This window comes from Mytilus californianus, unplaced genomic scaffold (genome assembly GCF_021869535.1).
Source record: "Mytilus californianus isolate M0D057914Y unplaced genomic scaffold, xbMytCali1.0.p SCAF_11, whole genome shotgun sequence".
Taxonomy (NCBI): Eukaryota; Metazoa; Mollusca; class Bivalvia; order Mytilida; family Mytilidae; genus Mytilus; species Mytilus californianus.
In genome coordinates this window covers 61,224,878-61,246,257 of record NW_026262593.1, presented here as the reverse complement: position 1 = coordinate 61,246,257, position 21,380 = coordinate 61,224,878, and positions in this window count along the sequence as shown.

Below are 21,380 nucleotides of genomic sequence, written 5' to 3'. Positions count from 1 at the left end.
CCTTATATCGGTCACTTATTCTTAATAATTTTATGAGATGTCACCTTTAATCGACCACTTTCTTTATTGACTATTTGACTATATTTTATAATAAATTCGACAACTTTTTGTAGATAATTGTATTCGATATAATATTTAATCAGTCACTTATTCTTTATAATAATTGTATTACATGGAGCCTGAAATCATCCACTTTCTTCATTAATCATTTTACAACCAATTCGTGTCTGAGCAGAAAGTTGATGAACCACGGATATGTCAAAGAACGTCTTGTCATTTTTCTAAAAATGAGTTCATCGGAAGGTACCAAGACCCTGTTGATAAATATTCCGTATCAACTTCACAAATAATACACGATGATCTTGAGGTATAGATTCTGGGTACTGACGTTGTTTATCATCTAAATAACGTGTTATAGTATTCTTTTATTTGTCTTTATGAATATTACTTTTAGTGTTTAGTCTGTTTTTATTGATATCCATTTGACGTGACTTTGTACTCATACATCCAGTCATTGTGTTATTGTTCTATGAAAATTCTCGTATTTTTGTCATTCATTTTTGCTTATGTGCTTTGTCTATATTCCTTTTTGTGTTTCTTTGATACATATGACGATGCTCTGTACTTATAAATCACGTTAATGTGCTATTGTAAAACATTTTTGTATTATTGTCTTTCATTTTTGCTCATATGCTTTGTCTATATGCCTTTTTGTGCTTAATTGTTATATATTTGTTTGTTTTTTATAGAATTAATTTTATATGATTAATATTAAAAACACAATGTTGACTGCTGTACACCTATTTTTGACATTTTTACCTATTATGTCTGTTTCATTCACACATCGTTGTCAATATAATGGAATTTGATGCGACTGTCATACAAGTGAGACATTTAGCTAGCTTAAACCCCAGGTTTAATCCACCATTTTCTACATAGGAAAATGCCTGTACCAAGTCAGGAATATTACAGTTGTCATCCATTCGTTTGATGTGTTTGAGCTTTTTGATTTTGCCATTTGATTAAGGACTTTCATTTTTGAATTTTCCTCTGAGTTCAGTATTTTTGTGATTTTATTTTTTTTCGAATACTTCTTATGGATAATTGTATTAACACCTAATACAATTATCCATAAGAAGTATTCGAAAAAAATAAAATCACAAAAATACTGAACTCAGAGGAAAATTTAAATCGTTCAATTCTTAATTGTTAATCTTATTAGTTTTTTTTTCAATAGATTCGACAATATGTAAAAGATAGTTGTATTTGATGTAACCTTAAATCGTTCACTTTTCTAGATAATTTTATGAGATGTCATTTAGATCGATCACTTTCTTTTATTGATATTTGACTATATCTAATAACAAATTCGACAACTTTTTATAGATAATTGTATTAGGTGTAGCGTTTAATCAGTCACTTATTCTTGATAATTGTATAACATGTAACCTGAAATCATCTACTTTCTTCAATAATCATTTTACAATCAATTCGACTACTTTTTTATAGACAAATGTATTACAGGTGACCTTCAATCGGTCACTATTCTAGATAATTGCATTAGATGTAACCATAAATCGTTCACTTTTTCTAGATAATTTTAATAGAGATAACTTTAACTCTGCCACTTTTTGAATGATAATTTTACATTAAATTTGAACATTTTATATAGGTAATTTTATATAAAATGTAACGTTAAATCGTTTACTTCTTAATTGATAATTTTATTTTTTTTTCAATAAATTCGACAATATGTAAAAAACAATTGTATAATATGTAACCATAAATCGTTCACTTTTTCTAGATAATTTTATTAGAGATAACTTTAACTCTGAAACTTTTTGAATTATAATTTTACTTTAAATTTAAACATTTTTTTATAGGTAATTGTATATAAAATGTAAAACTTTATTCGTTCACTTCTTAATTGTTAATTTTATTGTTTTTTTTTTTCAATAAATTCGACCACATTTATAATATAATTGTATTAGATGTCACCTTAAATCGACAACTTTCTTTATTGATAATTTGACTATATTTCATAATAAATTCGACAACTTTTAATAGATAATTGTATAAGCTGTCAACTTAAATCGGTCACTTTTTCTAGATAATTGTATTAGATGTGACTTAAATCAGTCACATTTGTAGATAATTTTATTAGATGTGACCTTCACTCTGCCACTTTTTGAATTAATAATATTACATTAAATTTGTACATTTTTTATAGATAATTGTATAAGCTGTAAACTTAAATCGGTCACTTTTTCTAGATAATTGTATTAAATGTAACTTAAATCGGTCGAATTTGTAGATAATTTTATAACATGTCACCTGAAATCGTCATCTGTCATAATTGATAATTCAACTATATTATACAATTTAGATTTTCTAGATAATTGTATTAGATGTAACTTAAATCGGTCGAATTTGTAGATAATTTTATAACATGTCACCTGAAATCGTCATCTGTCATAATTGATAATTCAACTATATTATACAATTTAGATAAGACCCTAAATCGGTCACTTTTTCTAGATAATTGAATTAGATGTGACCTTAAATCGGTCACTTTTTCTAGATAATTGTATTAGATGTAACTTAAATCGGTCGAATTTGGAGATAGTTTTATAACATGTCACCTCAAATTTGACAACTTTCTTTATTGATAATTTTACTATATTATACAATTTAGATGTGACCTCAAATCGGTCACTTTTTTCTATATAATTGTATTAAATATGACCTTAAATCGGTCACTTTTTCTAGATAATTTTATTAGATGTGACCGTTACTGCCACTTTTTGAATTAATAATATTACATTTAATTTGAACATTTTTATATTTAATTGTATATAAAATGTAACCTTAAATCGATCACTTGTTAATGGTTGAATTTATCATATTTTTCAATAAATTCGACCACATGTAAAAGATAATAGTATTAGATGTAACCTTAAATCGTTAACTTTTTTTTAGATAATTTCATTAGATATAACCTTAAATCGGTCACATTTGTAGATAATTTTATTACATGTCACCTCAAATTTGTCAACTTTCTTTATTGATAATTTTACTGTATTGTACAATTTAGATGTGACCTGATATCGGTCACTTTTTCTAGATAAATTTATAAGATGTAACTTTTAATCACCCAATTCTTAATTGTTTATTTTATTACATTTTAGAAAAAAATTGACAACTTTTCATAATTGTATCAGATGTAACCTATAATCAGTCGCTTGTCCTAGATAATTGTACAAGATGTGACCATACATCTGTCACTTTTTCTAGATAATTGTATTAGATGTAACCTTAAATTGGTCACATTTGTAGATAATTTTATTACATATCACCTTAAGTCGGCAACTTTCTTTATTGATAATTTTACTATATTATACAATTTAGATGTGACCTTAAATCAGTCACTTTTTTCAAGATAATTGTATTAGATGTGACCTTTAATCGGTCACTTTTCTAGATAATTTTATTAGATGTGACCTTCACTCTGCCACTATTTTAATTATTAATATTCTTTAAATTTGAACATTTTTTTATAGGTAATTGTATATAAAATGTAACCTTTAATCGTTAACTTCTTAATTATTAATTTTATTACATTTTTGAAGAAATTCGACCACATGTAAAAGATAATTGTATCGGATGTAACCATAAATCGTTCACTTTTTCTAGATAATCTTATTAGATGTTACCTTAACTCTGCCACTTTTTGATTTGATTATTTTACATTAAATTTGAACATTTTTTTATAGATAATTGTATGTGAAATGTTACCTTACATCGTTCACTTTTTAATTGTTAATTTTATTTAAACTTTTCTATAAATTCGACCTTATGTAAAAGATAATTGTTTTAGATGTAACCTTACATCGGTCACTTTTTCTAGATGATTTTATTAGATGTAACCTTCACTCTGCCACTTTGTGAATTGATAATTTTACATTAAACTTGAACTTTTATATAGGTTATTTACTATAAAATGTAACCTCAAATCGTTCACTTCTTAATAGTCAAATTTATTATATTTTTCAATAAATTCGACCACCTATAAAAGATCATTGTATTTGATGTGACCTTAAATCGGTCACTTTACTAGATAATTTTATTAGATGTGACCTTCACTCTGCCACTTTTTTAATTAATAATTTTACATTAAATTTGATATAGGTAATTGTATATAAAATATAATCTTAAATCGTTCACTTCTTAATTGTTAAATTTGTTATATTTTTTCATTAAAATTGGTCACTTTTTCTTTGTAATTTTATGAGATGTCACCTTAAATCGACCACTTTCTTTATTGATTATTTGACTATATCTTATAATATATTGGACAACTTTTTATAGATAATTGCATTAGATGTAACGTTTAATCATTTACTTATCCTAATAGTTGTATGACATGTATCCTGAAATCGGCCACTTTGTTCAATAATCATTTTACAATCATTTTGACTTCTTTTATAGATAATTGTATTAGATGTGACCTTAAATCGGTCACTTTTCTTAGACAATTTCATTTGATGTAACCTTAACTCTGCCTGTTTTTGATTTGATTATTTTACATTAAATTTGAACATTTTTTAATAGATAATTGTATATAAAATGTAACCTTACATCGTTCACTTCTTAAGTGTTAATTTTATAATAGGTTTTCTATAAATTCTTTCTTGATAATTTTATGAGATGTCAACTTAAATCGACTACTTTCTTTAATGATAATTTGACTATATTTTAGAATAAATTCGACAACTCTTTTTCGATAATTGTATTATATGTAACGTTTAATCAGTCACTTATTCTTAATAATTATATTACATATATCCTGAAATCGGCAACTTTATTCATTAATCATTTTACAATCAATTCGACTACTTTTCATAGATAATTGTATAAGATGTAACCTTTAATCAGTCACCTTTGAAAGATAATTATACTAGACGAGACCTTAAATCGGTCATTTTTTTCTAGCAAAATTTATCAGATGTAACCTTAAATCAGTCAACTCCTAGTTGTTAATTTATTATATTTTACAATATGATCGACAACTTTTTCTAGATAATTGTATTAGATGTAACCTTAAATCGATCACAATTGTAGATAATTTTATTACATGTCACCTCAAATTTGGCAACTTTCTTTATTGATAATTGTACTGTATTGTACAATTTAGATGTGACCTGATATCGGTCACTTTTTCTAGATAAATTTATAAGATGTAACTTTTAATCAGTCAATTCTTAATTGTTATTTAATTTTATTATATTTTACAAAAAAATTGACAACCTTTCATAGATAATTGTATCAGATGTAACCTATAATCAGTCGCTTGTTCTAGATAATTGTACAAGATGTGACCTTACATCTGTCACTTTTTCTAGATAATTGTATTAGATGTAACCTCAAATTGGTCACATTTGTAGATAATTTTATTACATATCACTTTAAATCGGCAACGTTCTTTATTGATAATTTTACTATATTATACAATTTAGATGTGACCTTAAATCGGTCACTTTTCTAGATAATTTTATTAGATGTGACCTTCACTCTGCCACTTTTTGAATTATTAATATTACATTAAATTTGAACATTTTTTATAGGTGATTGTATATAAAATGTAACCTTTAATCGTTAACTTCTTAATTATTAATTTTATTACATTTTTGAAGAAAACCGATCACATGTAAAAGATAATTGTATCAGATGTAACTACAAATCGTTCACTTTTTATAGATAATTTTATCAGATGTAACCTTAACTCTGCCACTTTTTGATTTGATTATTTTACATTAAATTTGAACATTTTTTCATAGATAATTGTATAAAAAATGTAACCTTACATCGTTCACTTCTTAATTGTTAATTCAATTAAAATTTTTCTATAAATTCGACCTTATGTAAAAGATAATTGTTTTAGATGTAACCTTACATCGGTCACTTTTTCTAGATAATTTTATTAGACGAAACCTTCACTCTGCCATTTTGTGAATTGATAATTTTACATTAAACTTGAACTTTTTTATAGGTTATTTCATATAAAATGTAACCTTAAATCGTTCACTTCTTTATAGTTAAATTTATTATATTTTTCAATAAAGTCGACCACCTATAAAAGATAATTGTATTTGATGTGACCTTAAATCGTTCACTTTACTAGATAATTTGATTAGATGTGACCTTCACTCTGCCACTTTTTGAATTAATAATATTACATTGAATTTGAATTTTTTTTTATAGGTAATTGTATATAAAATGTAACCTTTAATCGTTCACTTCTTAGTTATTAATTTATTACATTTTTCAATAAATTCGACCACATGTTAAAGATAATTGTATTAGATGTAACCTTAAATCGTTCACTTTTTCTAGATAATTTCATTAGAGGTAACCTTAACTCTATCACTTTTTGAATTGACAATTTTACATTAAATTTGAATATTTTTATAGGTAATTGTATATAAAATTTAATCTTAAATCGTTCACTTCTTAATTGTTAAATTTGTTATATATTTTCATTTAAATTGGTCACTTTTTCTTGGTAATTTTATGAGATGTCACCTTAAATCGACCACTTTCTTTATTGGTTATTTGACTATATCTTATAATATATTGGACAACTTTTTATAGATAATTGCATTAGATGTAACGTTTAATCATTTACTTATCCTAATAGTTGTATGACATGTATCCTGAAATCGGCCACTTTGTTCAATAATCATTTTACAATCATTTTGACTTCTTTTATAGATAATTGTATTAGATGTGACCTTAAATCGGTCACTTTTCTTAGACAATTTCATTTGATGTAACCTTAACTCTGCCTGTTTTTGATTTGATTATTTTACATTAAATTTGAACATTTTTTAATAGATAATTGTATATAAAATGTAACCTTACATCGTTCACTTCTTAAGTGTTAATTTTATTATAGGTTTTCTATAAATTCTTTCTTGATAATTTTATGAGATGTCAACTTAAATCGACTACTTTCTTTAATGATAATTTGACTATATTTTAGAATAAATTCGACAACTCTTTTTCGATAATTGTATTATATGTAACGTTTAATCAGTCACTTATTCTTAATAATTATATTACATATATCCTGAAATCGGCCACTTTATTCATTAATCATTTTACAATCAATTCGACTACTTTTCATAGATAATTGTATAAGAAGTAACCTTTAATCAGTCACCTTTAAAAGATAATTATACTAGACGAGACCTTAAATTGGTCATTTTTTCTAGCAAAATTTATCAGATGTAACCTTAAGTCAGTCAATTCCTAGTTGTTAATTATATTTTACAATATAATCGACAACTTTTTCTAGATAATTGTATTAGATGTAACCTTAAATCGATCACAATTGTAGATAATTCTACTACATGTCACCTCAAATTTGGCAACTTTCTTTATTGATAATTGTACTGTATTGTACAATTTAGATGTGACCTGATATCGGTCACTTTTTCTAGATAAATTTATAAGATGTAACTTTTAATCAGTCAATTCTTAATTGTTATTTAATTTTATTACATTTTACAAAAAAATTGACAACTTTTCATGGATAATTGTATCAGATGTAACCTATTATCAGTCGCTTGTTCTAGATAATTGTACAAGATGTGACCTTACATCTTTCACTTTTTCTAGATAATTGTATTAGATGTAACCTTAAATTGGTCACATTTGTAGATAATTTTATTACATATCACTTTAAATCGGCAACGTTTTTTATTGATAATTTTACTATATTATACAATTAAGATGTGACCTTAAATCGGTAACTTTTCTAGATAATTTTATTAGATGTGACCTTCACTCTGCCACTTTTTGAATTAATAATATTACATTGAATTTGAACATTTTTTATGGGTAATTGTATATAAAATGTAACCTTTAATCGTTCACTTCTTAATTATTAATTTATTACATTTTTCAATAAATTCGACCACCTATAAAAGATAATTGTATTTGATGTGACCTTAAATCGTTCACTTTACTAGATAATTTTATTAGATGTGACCTTCACTCTGCCACTTTTTGAATTAATAATATTACATTGAATTTGAACATTTTTTATGGGTAATTGTATATAAAATGTAACCTTTAATCGTTCACTTCTTAATTATTAATTTATTACATTTTTCAATAAATTCGACCACATGTAAAAGATAATTGTATTAGATGTAACCTTAAATCGTTCACTTTTTCTAGATAATTTCATTAGAGGTAACCTTAACTCTGTCACTGTCTGAATTGACAATTTTACATTAAATTTGAATATTTTTATAGGTAATTGTATATAAAATATAATCTTAAATCGTTCACTTCTTAATTGTTAAATTTGTTATATATTTTCATTAAAATTGGTCACTTTTTCTTGGTAATTTTATGAGATGTCACCTTAAATCGACCACTTTCTTTATTGATTATTTGACTATATCTTATAATATATTGGACAACTTTTTATAGATAATTGCATAAGATGTAACGTTTAATCATTTACTTATCCTAATAGTTGTATGACATGTATCCTGAAATCGGCCACTTTGTTCAATAATCATTTTGCAATCATTTCGACTTCTTTTAATAGATAATTGTATTAGATGTGACCTTAAATCGGTCACTTTTCTTAGACAATTTTATTAGATGTAACCTTAACTCTGCCAGTATTTTATTTGATTATTTTACATTAAATTTGAACATTCTTTAATAGATAATTGTATATAAAATGTAACCTTACATCGTTCACTTCTTAAGTGTTAATTTTATTATATGTTTTCTATAAATTCTTTCTTGATAATTTTATGAGATGTCAACTTAAATCGACTACTTTCTTTAATGATAATTTGACTATATTTTAGAATAAATTCGACAACTCTTTTTCGATAATTGTATTATATGTAACGTTTAATCAGTCACTTATTCTTAATAATTATATTACATATATCCTGAAATCGGCCACTTTATTCATTAATCATTTTACAATCAATTCGACTACTTTTCATAGATAATTGTATAAGATGTAACCTTTAATCAGTCACCTTTGAAAGATAATTATACTAGACGAGACCTTAAATCGGTCATTTTTTTCTAGCAAAATTTATTAGATGTAACCTTAAGTCAGTCAATTCCTAGTTGTTAATTTATTATATTTTACAATATAATCGACAACTTTTTCTAGATAATTGTATTAGATGTAACCTTAAATCGATCACAATTGTAGATAATTTTATTACATGTCACCTCAAATTTGGCAACTTTCTTTATTGATAATTGTACTGTATTGTACAATTTAGATGTGACCTGATATCGGTCACTTTTTCTAGATAAATTTATAAGATGTAACTTTTAATCAGTCAATTCTTAATTGTTATTTAATTTTATTATATTTTACAAAAAAATTGACAACTTTTCATAGATAATTGTATCAGATGTAACCTATAATCAGTCGCTTGTTCTAGATAATTGTAGCAGATGTGACCTTACCTCAGTCACTTTTTCTAGGTAATTGTATTAGATGTAACCTTAAATTAGTCACATTTGTAGATAATCTTATTGCATATCAATTTCAATCGGCGACGTTCTTTATTGATAATTTTACTATATTATACAATTTAGATGTGACCTTAAATAGGTCACTTTTCTAGATAATTTTATTAGATGTGACCTTCACTCTGCCACTTTTTGAATTAATAATATTACATTAAATTTGAATATTTTTTATAAGTGATTGTATATAAAATGTAACCTTTAATCGTTAACTTCTTAATTATTAATTTTATTACATTTTTGAAGAAACTCGACCACATGTAAAAGATAATTGTATCAGATGTAACTATAAATCGTTCACTTTTTCTAGATAATTTTATTAGATGTAACCTTAACTCTGCCACTTTTGATTTGATTATTTTACATTAAGTTTGAACATTTTTTTTTAGATAATTGTTTATATAATGTAACCTTACATCGTTCACTTCTTAATTGTTAATTTTATTAAAATTTTTCTATAAATTCGACCTTATGTAAAAGATAATTGTTTTAGATGTAACCTTACATCGGTCACTTTTTCTAGATAATTTTATTAGATGTAACCTTCACTCTGCCACTTTGTGAATTGATAATTTTACATTAAACTTGAACTTTTTTATAGGTTATTTTATACAAAATGTATCCTTAAATCGTTCACTTCTTAATTGTTAAATTTATTATATTTTTCAATAAATTCCACCACCTGTAAAAGATAATTGTATTTGATGTAACCTTATATCGGTCACTTTTTCTTAATATTTTTATGAGATGTCACCTTAAATCGACCACTTTCTTTGTTGATTATTTGACTATATTTTATAATAAATTCGACAACTTTTGTAGATAATTGTATTCGATATTACGTTTAATCGGCCACTTATTTTTAATAATTGTATTACATGTAACCTCGTTGTCAATATAATGGAATTTGATGCGACTGTCATACAAGTGAGACATTTAGCTAGCTTAAAACCCAGGTTTAATCCACCAATTTCTGCATAGGAAAATGCCTGTACCAAGTCAGGAATATTCCAGTTGTCATCCATTCGTTTGGTGTCTTTGAGCTTTTGATTTTGCCATTTGATTAGGGACTTTCATTTTTGAATTTTCCTCTGAGTTCAGTATTTTTGTGATTTTACTTTTTTCGAATACTTCTTATGGATAATTGTATTAGGTGTGACCTTAAATTCGCCACTTTTTGTAGATAATTTTATTACATGTAACCTTAACTCTGAAACTTTTTGAATTGATAATTTTACTTTAAATTTGAACAATTTTTATAGGTAATTGTACATAAAATGTAACCTTTATTCGTTCACTTCTTAATTGTTAATTTTATTATTTATTCCAATAATTTCGACCACATGTAAAATATAATTGTATTAGATGTCACCTTAAATCGACCACTTTCTATATTGATAATTTGACTATATTTTATAATCAATTCGACAACTTTTTATAGATAATAGTATAAGCTGTAAACTTAAATCGGTCACTTTTTCTGGATAATTGTATTAGATGTAACTTAAATCGGTCATATTTGTAGATAATTTTATTACATGTCACCTTAAATCGGCAACTTTCTTTATTGATAATTTTAGACTAAATATATTAGATGTAACCTTTAATCAGTCAATTCTAAATTGATAATTCTATATTTTACCAAAAAAATTGACAATTTTTCATGGATAATTGTATAAGGTGTAAACTCAAATCGGTCTCTTTTTATAGATAATTGTATTAGATGTAACCTTAAATTGGTCACATTTGTAGATAATTTTATTACCTGTCACCTTAAATCGGCAACTTTTTGTATTGATAGTTTTACTATATTTTACAATTTAGATTTGACCTTAAATCGGTCACTTTTTCTAGTTAATTCTATTAGGGGTAACTTTAACTCTGCTATTTTTTGAATTGATAATTTTACAAGAATTAAGAACATTTTTATGGGTAATAATGTAACCTTAAATCGTTCACTTCTTAATTGTTAGTTTTATTATATTTTTCAATAAATTCGACAACATGTAAAAGATAATGGTATTAGATGTAAGCTTAAACCGGTCACTTGTTCTTGATAATTTTATGAGATGTCACCACGAATCGACCACTTTCTTTATTATTTGACTATATTTTTATAATATATTTATCTAAAATTAAGAAATAACAGAAATTTAGAATTAAGAGATTCATACTTTCTACATTGTATATATGTGTCATGTTGCCTTTTGCTAATGAATAAAAAGATCACATAAACTTTTTAATTTCCAGTATTTCCATCTAATTGACATCACTTTCCAAAATGCATTGGCACACACAATTGAATTAGTTTTGACTTAGTGTGGTTAACCATTAACCTAAGTTCACCAGAGAACAGTTATGCCCCAAACACAAATAACTATCATAGCCCATGATAGGGTCAAGGTCAGAGCATCCGGTCTTTGATATTTGAGACTCATTCCAATAAATGTACCTTAGCAACATTATCACACTTATTGTGCTGGTTAAGTTTCAACTAGAATTTTATACCATAAAGACATTTGACAAGTCGAATAAAATTTTACTCAACTGGTATACCAATTTTTGATTGAAAATTATAGCACAACATGCAAGAAATATGGGACCATGTTAAGCCTGATAGATCCACCTGCCCACTGTCCTGAAAGGGTCTGAGGATAACACGGGGGCAGTTTCAGTTATACAGTACAAAAGTTATGTGGAAGACACAAATCAGACAAAGGTTTACTGTTATTATAAAGGCAGGGCAATCAGAACTCGACTTTGATCCCTAAAAGGGATCAAAGTCAAGGTCTGATTGACCTGACTTTGCTAAATGAAAATGACACCCGAGCCCATGGTGTTACTCCATACAGATAACATAAGATATTTAATTTTCCTAATTAGGTCCCCAGGGGGCATATACACATAACAAATATAATCGTTACAACATTTAGTATTTTACATGACATTCATATGATAAACCTAAAATATTGATATAAAGTCATACAGGTTATTATATGTTAAAATAAAAAAAGTATTTAAGAGTTGCTGCTCGAGAGATGTGGTAAACGTTTTCTCACTTGATTTTATATATTTTGCTGGATGTATAAATACAAATATAATTGATTGTTTAGCTTCAACAGGTACCAAGGGACGATGCTCTAGGATTGTGAGCTTATGAGTTATTACAAGCCTCATCGTATCTGATGCAGAGAAAAAAAAACATAAATGTAACAAAAGTTCAAGTGTATTCACAGCAAACAAAATATATTGCAGTGATCATCATGTACAATACAATGACACAATTTTCTTCCCATAGAACGTCTAGTGCCTGTGTTTCATACCAAGTTTTGAAAATAATAACCGGTATTTCCGGGTAAAAAAAATCATAAACAGTGCGTCGATCAGTCTTGGACCACAGGGCCAGGGTTTGTTACTATTTGCCGGGTTTACTATCCACGAGAACCGCTAAAAAACACAAAGGGGACATTGATTCGAATTCTCGTTTAAAAATTTTTCCATGACTTTCACTTAATTTGTCACCTGAATAAATCTGTTCTCACTTGACTTATCTCTTCAATGATCTGTTTGTAATCCCTTACGTTATCTCTAAACATTGCAATCCTTCAAACAAACTTGAAATTTCTGAAATAGAATCCATTGACGCCCTACATTTGAAAATGGAAGTACAAAAGCGACACCTGGAGAAAATATATTTTCGGATTTCTCGGGAGTTTACCATAAATGGAAGATAACACACAGTGTGTGCCTAATGAATTCCCCCTATGGATTTTATTTTGACCTACTTGAGGCCAGTTTATGAATAAACTGAATAATATAATTATAGGAACTTCGAAGGAATTTAAATATGCATACATTTAATCAAGATCAATTAAATAACCACATTCACCACTAACCAAACAAACAATGAATATAATGATTAATAATAGTTACCTGTATATCATCAGAATCCTCCAAGTTTACGAGGACGTTTGTTATAAATCCTTGATATTTACGTTTCTCTTCTAGGTCAAAATTCCCGACAAACAATATTCCTGCGCATCTTGCCGTTTGGCAAATGTAAACGACTTGTATTTAGAAAATTTCGGCGATCAAATATTTCATACAATTCTTCTTTGACATCTTAACCAAAAGCACAGGGAATAATAAACAATTTACGGATTTCTATTTAGCACTATTTCCTATGTGCAACGTCAATTATTTTACGTTGTTCCACGATCATTTATGGTTATTCTGGTCATATTTTTTGTATTCCAGAATTAAAAGTATGAAAACAGTGTCAAATTAGTTATAAGTAACATATTAGCCTGCTAGATAATAACAATGACACATATTTCAGTATTGGTTCGGAAAGAAACAAATCTAGAGTGCTAGCATAAGGCAGCTTAACTGCCTAAACATGATGAATATATACATTTCACAGTGAAATATATTTAAAAAAAATTAGGTTTAGAATTAAAATGATTAAACACATCTTTCTAGCAGGTTTGATGTACGAACTGAGTAGCTGACTTTCAAACTTTAGACTTTTATTCATATGAATTACCTCTCGAAAAATAAGTTTAATCATATAATGAAACTCCTAGTAATTAAAATACTTACAAAATATGTACAAAATGAGACATGATAAATATTATTATAAAAAGAGTCACTAATTATGAAATGGCTTAGTTACAAAAAAGATGTGTGGCATGCCTAGCATTTCAATCATGTTTTGAACATACAAATTGAATTAAAATTTGGAAACATTTGTATGGTTATTCTTTTTATACATAACTATAACAACTATATTTTTATATAGTCATTTTAGACAAGATCTATCCCAGAATATTAGGCATTTGAGACACAACTTGAAAATGAAATCACAGTTAATGATGCCCAATGAAGCAAATGGAATACTTGAAAGAACACCCCCTTCAAAAAAGTTTGGAGCAATGCCTGAAACCATTGAAATTCAACTGCTTTACTGACGCTTTATATGTAAGTTTTTCAATTTGCTTTTGTCGTCCCATGAAAATCTCATATATTTTAAAAGTTCTTGTAATACAGGAACACTATAATATGCATGTCTCAAATCGACACAATCAAAAGTATGTATATAAGCTTCAATAAAAATAAAGAAAAAGATTTAGACTTTGGGTGTAAATAAATAATTTATTTTAATGATTGATTGATTGTTGGTTGCTTAAGCCGCATTAGCACAACAAGACTATATCGCGGCGAGAGCTAATTCGAATATTTTTTACAATTTAAAGCATATTCTTAAAATCAGACAAAAGGCCCTTCAATAAACTAAAATTCTAGATTAAAGCAAATTGATTATTTACAAATATCATTATATCTGTTAACACTTTCACTACTGATTTAATTTTTTCCGCGGGTAACTTTTCTTTCATTCGTTCATATCTTTAATTCCTCATAAATGAGATTAAATGAACATACATTTAGTGAATATAAAACTACAAACAAAATATCAGCATAGAGCAAAAATATAAAGTCTACATTCAGGTTGTGAGTTCAAACTCTCCTTGTGCGGGTTCGTAGAACTCCAATCTTAATTGATTAGGATTGCTTTAACCAAATGTCTGTGGTTATCTATGAGCATTCTTGCATCCACCACCAATAAAACAGGGCCACCACACCTAGCCAATACTGAAAGTCGCGTTAAAAATCAACGTTAAAAATCAACAATCAATCACATATAGTTTGTGTTATTTTTTTAGTATGGAAGGAGGTGCGGAACTGATATGTGGTTTTCCTACTGATTTATAATTCATATACCTGAAATTTGTTAAAAACATTTTTCATGACCATATGCACTATTTAACAAAAATACTAGTACTAAACAAGGGTCTGGATGGGGTGTCCTCCATTTCTATATTCTTTAATCTTTTGGGTCATTTGTCTCTATTCTTTATACTTTTTGCCTATCATTCCTTTTCGTAATATTTTAGTACCTCATTATTCTCTATTCTTTATTTTTTAGTCATTTTTTCTCTATTTATATTTATAGCCATTGTTCTCTGTAAACCCCATACTAACCCTTATAAATGATGGGAAGGGATTGACGAGATTCAGAAATTTGGGATAAAATTAAACTATAATTGTTATTTCTTTGCAATATTATATAAAAAAAGAAGATGTGGTATGATTGCCAATGAGACAACTTTCCTCAGGAGACCAAATGACACAGAAATTAACAACTATACGTCACCGTACGACCTTCAACAATGAGCAAAGCCCATACCGCACAGTCAGCTTTAAAAGGCCCCCAAATGACAATGTAAAACAATTCAAACGAGAAAACTAACGGCCTAATTTATGTACAAAAAATGAACGAAAAACAAATATGTAACACATAAACAAACGACAACGTTTTTGTTTTTTGTCACACATTGTGTTTAAATAAAGATATAAATATAAAATCATGCTTAAGGTTTAACCTTTTTACTATCCGAGACAACCAAACAAATGACCAAAAAAGTTTTACACAACCGTAATAATTAAATTAAAATATAGATGCTAACATTGACAAGCCAAAGTTAAAGTTTTGTTTTAAATTGAAGTCTCAAGCTGGGAAAAGGGCGTTTATTTACATGTGGTCTGAGGAAAACTGGATTTCAGCCTCGAAAGGGACCAATAAATAAATATATACCACTCTGATCAATTAAAATTATGTAACGGATATTGTTCAGATCGTTCTACAATTGAAATAACCATAAAAAAGTAATAATAATAGGATTTTAAAAGCTCAGAAACCTACTGTTAATGTGGATCTGTTTAAACATGGCGTCGATTTATGCGCTTCCTTTTCGCAGCCTCAGTTGCAATTTGACAAGGAGTGATGGATAGTTATGCAAATATTTGGGGACTCCCATCATCATTGAAACTATTTTTTGTCATTTAATGTTTAAATATCAATTAAGATGCAAATGTGTCAGTTATTTTAGAAGGGGAAAACACCCGCCATATTTTTATCTTCCAAAACAACAACGTCATTTGCCATTTTCAGAAGTTTGTTTCTTGTAAAATAATATCTCCTAAGAAGAAAAAATAGCATGGTCACCTGTTAAACTTACCTATATAACTAACTGATAATGAAATGATGCAAGTTTAATTGTCTCCAATAATAAATTTCTTGAAAAATCACACGTACACGATGTACACAAATTACCGAGATGGTGCGATACTTTCGCTGTCGACGTAAACATCGCGATTGTCGCCCTTGAATTCTTGTCCGTTACGTCATATGGATTGATTGATTGTTGATTGTTTAACGTCCAGTGGCAAATATTTCATGCATATTCAGGACGAGAACAAGTTAACAATAAATACAATCGGTAGGTTCTGGAATTAAGGTCGGAGAAATTTAGACTGCCACGGGAAATGAGGGTATATTGGATAGGGACAAATTTATCCTTGCAACAGGTCACCTACGGACCCCTCAAAGAGTTGTTGCAAGGGTTCTTAACGTGCAAAGAGCGTGGCACTCTCTTTACACGAGGCATCGGATTTAACGTCCCCATTCTGACCGGACGTGGCTGCAAATTTGTACATCTCGCACAGCCAAACGGACGCCCCACTTTAGCAAGGGTTTACTGCCGGTCGGAGGAAGACCAATGGTGACCATACTTCTATTCCCCAGTCACCCTTGGGGGGACGTCATATGGAAGGAGGCGCAGAACTGACGTGAGGCTTTCCCACTTGCTATTTTTTTACAGACTAAATCTAGTTACGGTGAGAAATTTTATGAATATCATAAGTTTTTTGCCGCCAAAGCTGCAACTGTACTTCGCGATTTCAAATTTAAATTAGACTGGGGAGTAAAAGACAATGTTTGTAGACTTTGTCACGCTATCAATCACGGAACAAATATTTGTCCTCTTTCTTTTCAATCAGTAGAACGTAATACCTATCCGAAGAATAGACCATCTTCCGATGGAAGGTATACCAATCGACAATATTTTTGAAGAATTTCAGCAAAACTTTAAAAGAACTGCCTCGGTTAAATTAACGGAGGCTATAAAGGAGCTAAGAGAAGAAGAACCATCTGAAAAGCAAAAATTGGAAAAGGACAAAATATCAACCAACAAGTCAGCTACATGTAAGTCTAAGAAAGATGCAACAACTAGTGGTTCCAGTATGTCAGGAAAAGCCTAAAAAAAATCCAAAGACACATGTAAGACCAAATTTATAGGTAAAAAGAGTGCTCCGCTTTCTGAGAAGATGGCAGAAATATCCGCAATATTGAATCTAGGACAACCTGATGATCAACCAAGATCACATGATCTAGACTTTGTTGAAGTCGTAAGTACTGGTATTTCAACACCAAAAAGGCAGGAAATTTGCAGTCCAAAAAAAAAAAAACAGAAACCGTAAGCATGTATGAAGAAATATCACAAGTTACAAATATTACAGATACCTGTCCAACCCCAAGGCGCTCACCTAGAAAACACTGCAGTTCTGTCCTTTTCACACCAAGCCAGTCAACTGATAATACAAGATGCTCTTCAAAAGAGCCTATTTCAACACCAGGCCCGTCAACTGATAAATGGGATGGTGTGTTTGTTAATGCAGTGGACATGGTCAGCAGTATTTATGACCTGGATGATAAACATGTACATGAATTGCACACAAACTTTAATTCATCACCTGTAGTGTCTGATAAAAATGATATTCATTCAACAATGAAGCACAGACCAAAAAGGAGACAATTTGTGATCGTAAGTTTTTTTATTTAAAGAGACACTAAGTGAATGATAAAAATATTTGTTTTTGTATGATTTTAAGTAAGGTCAAACAACATTTGATTGCAATAATTTTTGATTTTTTTTATTAGCAACAAGAACATAGTATGTACAAAAATGTAAGTAAATGTATTAGAAAACTACAAATTTGTGTTAAATTATTCCGTAAAATATTTAATTGTGGTATATGTACACAAGAGTCAAGACTGAATACAGCTACTATATAATCAAAACACTAAATCCTTGCTTGGAACAGTTGCATACATTTTTTTTTATATAATAGTATTAGTAAATACAGATAAATTGTATGTGTAATACAATCATTGGCAAGCGCATTGTATCAGCCGCACAGTTGCAAAGGCTTTATCACACCTTTAATTTGTATGACGTCACGTTATCGATTGCAGTCACTGTTGCAAAGGCTTTATCAAACCCTTCATCTTTATGACTTCATGTCAAACCTATAATCTTTATGACGTCAAACCACCTTATGTGAATGACGTCATGACACATAAAAAACATCTACTTGAGGTATATAATAAATTGTATGTTATACAAGCATGTACATTGCATATATTTTAATTTTAATAGTTCTTGGAATTACTAAAGAGGAAGCAGCCACTACAAGTAGGGTATTAGGCAAATTATCTAACATACTTGGTGGTCATCATGATATGCCTAGTTTCATGTACAATGACATGAACGCACCTGAAACCCCAGTATCACATGCTTCATGGCTACCTCCTAATTCAACAGACTGCAGTATATCGACACCAACTCATTTTACTCCTACTGCAACCTTTGTTTTGAATACTGAAGCTGAAATAGAATCTCCCAAATCTATGGTTAGAGAATCGAAATCAGATTTGGATATACCTGTCATATTATAATAGTCCTCATCAGAAAGGGAAGAAGTTTGGTCGAAATAAGCCTTGAGGTTTTTTGCAATAAAGTAGCTCGTACATTTTCTAAGATGGTAACAATATCTGTCCGGTTAAAGTATGACCGATCATATTTTGCCTGAATTTGGCATAACGATTCTTGTGTTAAATTATGATTCTGTAAGTGGGATGAACAACATCTGGCTTTCGAGTGAATAAAAATGCCTTTGTGAATGAAAGCTTGTGTCCTTGCTTTCAATGGCACAACACATAGCTTCACCCTGTTGCTGCCTTTTCTTTTACAAACAATGCAATATTTGTGGGAAGAATGTGTTGAACAGATTTTTAGGTGTATATTTTTTGGACTTAGAATGTCATTCTTAGAAGAGTTTTGGTCAGTAGCATAGTCATCCTCACTTTCGTCAGTTTCGTCAAAACTTGCAGACGTTTGGGTGGTAGAAGCTTTGATTGATCGTTTGAAAGTAGCTCTGCATTTCGAACAAATAACTTTATTTTCTTCCATGGAGCGTCCAGTTATTTTTGAAGTATATTTTCTCAAAACTGGATTTATGATCGGTCTTTTATGTGTTAACCGACATTTCCCACATATGGCACACTTGTAATCTTTGACCATCTGAAAATTTTTAAATAAATTGAAATGATGATGGTAGTGTAATCTATTAGATCTAGGTTATTATATCGTCAATTATTCGATGTCTGATAGTGTAATGTCATCGATTAGAGCTAAGGTGATTTTCTCGTTAGTTATCCTATGTCGGATAGTGCAGTGTAATCGATTGGAGCTTTGGCTATGTTAACGTCAAGTATTCTATGACCGATAGTGTAGTATAATCGAAAAGAGCTTATGTTAATTAATCGCCAATTATTCTATGTCCAATAGTAAAGTATGATCGAAAAGAACTAAAGTTATTTTATCGTCATTTATTCTATGTCCGATACGGTAGTGCCATCGAATAGTGCTTTGGTTATTTTATCGTTCATTTTTCTATATTTCATCCGGTAGTGAAATCGATGATAGGTAATGTTGTTTTATCGTCAATTTGTCTATATTTGAACAGTTAATGTAATCGATTATAGGTAAGGTTATGTTATCGTCAATTATTCTGTTTCCACTAGTGTAAAATAATCGATTACAGATAATATTTATTCTATGTCCGATAGTGAAGTCAGAGATTTTAGTGTAATTGATTGTAGTGTAATCGATAGAGCTTAGGCTATGTTATCGTCAATTATTTTATGTAATCAATTAGATCTTATATTTATTTCTCGTCCATTGTTCTATGTCCGATAGTATAGTGTAGTTTTATCGATAGAGCTAAGGCTATGTTTTCGTCAGTAATTCTATTTCCTAAAGTGTAGTATAATCGATTAGAGGTAAGGTTATTTAATCGTCAATTACTCTATGTACGATATAATTGTGTAATTGATAGGAGCTTAGGTTATTCTATCGTCAATTTTCTATGTCCGATAGTGTAGTGTAATCTATTGTGGCTTAGGTTATTTATCGTCAATAAGTCTGTTTGACCGAGTAGAGTAATATTTTTGATCAATTATTATATATTCAAAGGTGCGAAGTAATCAATTAAATTATTTAATGTTTAGCCTTACAGAACGAATAGCGTATCGTTTTAGTAGCTAGTACTATGAAGAGTGTATTTTCATATCTCATTAACATGTTCTCGTCCTGATATGGGCATACTATATTTGTCACTATATATTTATATACCAATATCTACGATCATGTAGTGTTATCTATAGAGTTCATGTCTGTCTGAGTTATTCCATGCATGTAAAATCGTGCACGATTATTTCATTTAGTTACATAGTTGATACTGTACTTAATTGGTTGACATTTTTGTGTTATCAGTAACACCAGAACTAACTCTCAAAGGCAAAATATCAGTAACTTATGCGTACAGACGTGTGATACATAGTGACTAAAAAGTGTGTTGTGACGGTTTGTTGATCAGACTGTATGTAGGCATATAGGTAGTAATACGTTAATGAACATTGCATTTAAAAGTAAACGTAAAAAATGAATTGAATTGAACGAAATACTGATAGACGGACTGACAAAATGAATGAATGAAGGAAGGAAGGAATGATGTTATTTTTCATCTAATTGAGACTTTCTAAATCTGAGAAATAC